At 52.7% G+C, this 5827-nt stretch overlaps 1 pseudogene; it reads right to left on the bottom strand.

Annotated features, from left to right (window-relative positions):
- Positions 1-2383: 2383 nt before the first annotated feature.
- LOC102869475 lies at positions 2384-5052 on the bottom strand (annotated as a pseudogene).
- Positions 5053-5827: the final 775 nt, after the last annotated feature.

Raw genomic sequence — 5827 nt, 5'->3', positions numbered from 1 at the left:
ACTCAAATCCAACCTGACTGAGCCCTCAGTGCAGTGGGACAGACAATGCCACTTTTATCACCTCCCCAGAGCATGAGGAGTAATGAACTTGGCTGGACTGATTTATTTTTCCCCCCTTTTATTGGGAAAACATATTGGGGGTACAAGGAGGTGAGAGTTGGGAGCAGAAGAGTGAGGATGGGCAGGGATGCAGTTGCAGAGCTGCACAGTTTGGTCGGTGGGGGGAGCAGGTGAAGGAAATGATGAGGGTCCAGAGGGGACCAGATGCTACAGAGGAATGACAAGCATTTTCCAATGGTAATTAAACCAACTGTCTTATTGATTTGGGAATTGGATGCTGGCTCTCTGGCTTCTTCATGCTGAACAGGGTCGTAGATGTAAAGGGGGGAAGGGAGGATGCTTTATCACCTTACTGGTGGTCTTGGGTTAAAGCTGCTTGCCTTCTTGTTCTGTTAGAAGATATTTTCCTGTCATTTGCTCCCCTCTGGACTGCAAAGTGTTTTCCCAGGTGGGTCCAGGGGGATGGCTGGTTGAACCCAGAGGCTCCATCCTCCTTTGCTTCCTTAGCTGTCAGTTGTATTTCCTTTTTGTCACTGGCACTGGGTTCAGGGTCAATTCTGGAGTAAAACTCAGTGTTATGTTTACCTATAGGAAAGGGAGCAAACCTAGAGAGAAGAAAAACTTGTGAGTTACAAATAGAAGGGTTTTGAGGGTGTTGCTTTCAGGTTTACTGGTGGGGAGGGTGGCAGAAGGTGGCCTAGGTAACATTCTCTGGATGCTCTAGGCATTCTTTTTTTTCCCCCCTTCCCCACCCAGGGGTCAGATGGCACAATCTGGGGACTGAGGAGCTCACCCTGAGGGCCGTGACAGCTCACCCTGAGCTGGGGACCGAGGGCACCCCGCCCTGGGCAGAGGGCCGCAACAGCTTGCCCTGAGCCGGGGGCCGAGGGTAGCCCATCCCAAGCAGGGCAACACCCCCCAGGAGTTGGCTGGTATACTTCCCCTCCAATTGCCCCTACCCCAGTCTGGTCCCCTCACTTGACTGAGGAGGACTCTGTGGTCAGGGATAGTGTCTCCAATTCCAGCACTGCCACTTTTACCCCCCCCCCCATAAGTGGTCATACTATATTTTGAAGTAGGTGTCACTGCCCTCCCCCTTTATATATGATAAAGGGAATCTGAGAATTGTGAACAGACTCCCGCCAGGTCTAACCGTCTTTTGGCAGAATCATTCAACAAAATAAGATATGTGGTGAATTTAGGATGTCGGTCCTCTTGTGCATGCTGCCACTGTTAAGGTCATCAGACTCACAGTGATTTTCAGCAATCCATTGTATAGGTAATCGTCTTCTTTGGACTGTCCAAGGAAACCCAAACCTGTAGATGGCGGGCATGCATCCCATCCCCCACCTCCTACACAGGCGGCCAGCGGGGTGTGAGATCCCCCCAGCTCGGGCGGCCGGCGGGGGCGCCCCCCCCAGCCGCACGGGCGCTCAGCAGGTGTGCGGCCCCTCCTGTGCTGGTGGCCGGTGGGTGCCTGTTTTCCCCACTGCCACCATCCTGGCTCCAAGAATTCTCTCCAGAACAAGTCCACCGTATGGCAGTGTGGTGGCTTCACTGTACCAGTCTTGAGGAGGGCTGGTGCCCAGCATCCATCCTGGGTGAGGGAATCCATCGATTCCGGCTGTGGAAGCCTCATGGAGCTGCAGCAGCTGTGTGGTGTGGTGCGGGCTCTGCGGGAGGGGGTTGGGAGCCACGAGACTCACCCATTCCTCCTTGGGAATCCTTGAATTCCTGTTGTTGAGCCTCGATCTTCACTGAGGGCCAGTCATCAACTGTTTAAGTGTTCAATTATCAATAAGCCGAAGTCTGTAGAAGGCCATAATGGCCCTGTTTTAAGTGGTTCGCTGCTCCCACAGCTCACCACGCTGTCTCTGCCTCCACTGCCATCTTGGATCTTCCCCGAAAATTCTCTTTGTCTGGACTGATTTCTTTAGCACAGGCAGATCCACAATGGTGTAGCAGAAGGGCTCTCCAGGAATATCAGCTTTAGGTTCTCAGGCACTAAGGCTAATACTGGAAAGGGGTTTGGGGTACAGGGCAAGTCTCCTGAAAAACGGAAGTCAACTGGGTCTCCTCTTTCGCAGTTCAGGGGTAAAGAATATGTTCAATTTCTTTCCTCCCCAGACTGGAGGAAGATATGTTCATCAATGTGCACCAGTGATCAGAAAACCCCCAGAAACCCATGCAAGTGGGAACTGAGGGGGCCGGCTCCTTATCATCTGGGGAATGTGGGGAATGGGCCTCACAGAAGCCATAACAAGGTGGAAGGAGCAAGGCTGCAGTCCACAAGGGTTGTGTGAGTGGGACAGGCAGGTGGTCCCTAAGGCAAGGGGGGCCCATTGACACCCGGATGGTAGAAGGCACAGTTGTTCTCATAGCAGCAGTTGCCCTTCATCATGAAATGTCGGCAAACAGGGCAGTTGGACATATCTCCTCCATGGCTATGGCCACTATCATGTCCTCAGTGACCTCCTCCCCCATGTCCAGGGCCATCATGACCACGGTGTTCATGGGGAGGTGGTCCTTGATGGTCATGGCCTCAGTGACCGGGAACATCATGAGGCTGGTGGCCATGAGGCCCTCCATGTCCAGGACCTTCATGGGGGCGATGTCCACTTCCACCCATGCTTCCACCAGGGCCTTCATGTAGGCGATGTCCACCACTAGCACCCATTCCTCCACCAGGACCTTCATGGGGACGATGTCCACTGTTGCTGCTCATGCCTCCACCAGGGCCTTCATGAGGATGATGACCTTCACCTCCAACCATGCCTCCACCAGAAACCTTCTTGTCCATTTGGGGGTCCTCCTCCAGAGCGACCTTCTCTGGCTCCACGGAATGGAGGTGCCGGGGGCTCATTTCCTCCTCTGCCACCACGTCCTTTATGATATGGGTCAGGGCCAGGTCCTGGATCCCCTCGCATTGGGCCACCTCGCATGGAGTCACCTGGGCCATTCCAGAAGGGGTCACCTCCTCGAGGAGGGGGTGGAGGACCCAGGAGACGTAGACCCACTGGCCCACCAGGACCTCCAGGGCCTCCATGGGGACCTGGCATGGGTCCCCCAGGGCCAGGAGGGAAGTGCTGCATGGCCTTGGGGCCCCCAGGGCCTCCTGGTGGGAAACCATTGGCTATTGGACCAGGGCCTAGAAGTCCATGTGGCTCCAGCATCTGCTTGAGCTTGTTTGAATAGTCGGGCTCTTTCAACAATTCTTCTGAAGGATGACTGTTTGGGTTACCCATAATGGAGGTAAGGATCTCCTGAACATTGATGCCACCTCCTCCAGGGCCCTGAGGTCTCTTCCCAGCACCCATGCTTCCCATAAGGTTAGCCAGAACAGGAGGCAACTTGGAGCCACCTGCACCATCAGGTGAGCCACCTGACCCCCCAGGCTCCAAGGTCTCAACATAGGGGGTTTCATCCATGGAACACTCCTCATCAAGGGGGATGAGTTTAGGAGGTATGGGCTCATGGGGCTCAGGATCAGGCTCATGAAGACTCTCCTTGTTCAGGAAGAGCTCCTGAAGGATCCCCTTCTCCCGCTCTGCCTGGATGTACCATTCCTGGCTATTACTTCCAGGGGTGACAAGTGGGGATGGCAGAACCAGGGGCCTGGGGAACACCCAGGGCACCTTCTCCTCCATGTTGTCGTGGCTCAGACACCGGGCTGGCTCAAATGCATGTCGGTCTGACAGTATCTCTCACTTGGCTGCCTCTCCAAAATCCTTGATCTTATTCACATTTACTAGCTCAGTTTCATACAATTCAAAATAGAAGTATTCCCTCAGTTTGCCTTCCTCAGGCCACATCACTGTTTTCCTCTTCCTGCCTTGACGAGTTAGCTGACTGGGATCTCCAGGACTCGCCACAGGTTTTGCATCCAGAGCTCTTGACTCCGAAGAGGCTGTATCCATGAGCTCTGGGACTTCAACAGGTGGTACTGGGGTCCCTGGACGCTCAGTGTCCATGGCCTCAGTGGGAGGAACTGGTTCTGGAGAAGGTTTGGCTGTGCTTGGTTCTGTGCTTGTTTTCCCTTCAAAGGGACTTGGCTTGGCAGCTGTAGGTGACAACACTTTCTTCTTCTTCTTAATTTTGATGCTTGGGACAGGGGCTAAATTGAGAGCATCCAGAAAGCCCAGGCACTCCATAGGTTGTGGGGGGGATGATCTTCACTTTGATCTCTTTGGTGGCGTTGGGAGTGGTATTGAGTGGCTTGTATTTTTTCTCTGCAGGAGGGACAGCATCTCCAGGAGCAGCTGCAGAGCTCTGCCACTTAAGAGGGATGGGCTTCAGGTTGTACTTGTCAGAAACCACCACTGCGTTGGCATTCTTCACAGGAACCAAAGATAGTGTCTCCAGCTCTAGCCAAGTTGAACGAAACTTGGCATGACTGGGTGCCATGGTTCGAAGAGACTTGGGCTTTTCTTTCTTCTTCTCTGGGGCCTCTTCAGCCTTTACCCCAGTCAAAGGTCGCTCAGGAGGAGCGGTTCGACTCTTTTTCTCTTCTTTACGTTTCTTCTCATCTTTTTCGGCAGGCTGAGCACTACTCTGAGAGCGGATGACAGCCATCCCATCGCTGACTAGGACAGAGACCAATTTCCGAAGCTCTTCATCCTCACTTGATTTGCTCAACTGCTTCACCAGCTTGGCCGTGTTGTTCTGCTTGAGATGATCCACAGTGAGCGGAAGGTGTTGCAGTGTCAGTAGAATTTGCTGCAAGAGGGGAACATTATTGGTTGTCTTTGAATATGTCAGGCAATTGTTAAGAAGCTTGTAATCACCAACATCAATAAACTTGACTAATATTTCTGGTGAACGGGTCTGAGGGAGAATGTTCAAGTAAGCGCACCGACTCACCATCTTTCGTGCTTCCTTCATCAGACTAAAAATCTTGGAAATCCCATCTACACTCTTGACTTCCCCATCTCGGTTAAGAAAGGTATCCAGGCCTTTGAGCAACTCTTTGGAATCTATTGGACCTGAACCCATGATGGTGATTTTATCCAACTTTTTCGCGATGTCAGCACCTCGGACTCAAGAAGTAGGGGATTAAAATTTGGAGAAAAAAACACCAACCAGGACCCAAGACTCGATTATTTGAGGGGCCTCATTGGATCAGAAAGTCTCTTTAAAAAACAAAGGCCAACTCAGTAGTCATTTCCCCCCAACCCAACTCCATTTAAGGGAGGGGGTCTTTGAAAAAAAATTTGAGTTTATTAAAAAAATTAAAACGCTGGATGAGTGAATTTGGGAGGGAGGGTGGTAGATTATTTTTTGCAGTTATGTGGTGACGGTCCTTCGGCCACAGATTTCAGTCCCAAGCAGCGTGGGCTGGTGGGGGGGGGCAAGATAGGTGGGCGGGGGGCTGAAGACACAAGTGGTTGGGCTGGTGGTTGCAGTTTTCCCTTTCCCCCCTCTCAGGATCCTTTGAAGGGCTTAGATGTTGCTGCGGCTTGTTTCAGTTTTCCTTGTGTCCGGCCTGTCTTTCTCGGAGAAAATTCAAACCTCTAAAGGAACCCCAGAATGGGTGCTGCCCGCGCGGGTGGAGTCTTTTATACCAGGACGCCGCCCAACGAGCCCAAACGTGCTAGTGAAACGCCCTTGTCGCGAGACATTGTGCGCGAGGCGTGAACTCATTGGCTAATCGGAAGGCTAACTCGCCAGCTGATTGGCTACCCTTCCATCTCCTTCGCTCAGCCTTTCCCCCTTGCTCGTTCTTCCACCTCTTACTTGCTGCCCCGCGGTGTGTGGTTGACAGATGCGT

The sequence above is a fragment of the Elephantulus edwardii genome, unplaced genomic scaffold (assembly GCF_000299155.1).
Source record: "Elephantulus edwardii isolate Elephantulus edwardi_28Jun2011 unplaced genomic scaffold, EleEdw1.0 scaffold00111, whole genome shotgun sequence".
Lineage (NCBI taxonomy): Eukaryota > Metazoa > Chordata > Mammalia > Macroscelidea > Macroscelididae > Elephantulus > Elephantulus edwardii.
The sequence above is the reverse complement of the archived record's forward strand: the minus strand, read 5'-3'. Positions and strand labels throughout refer to the sequence as shown.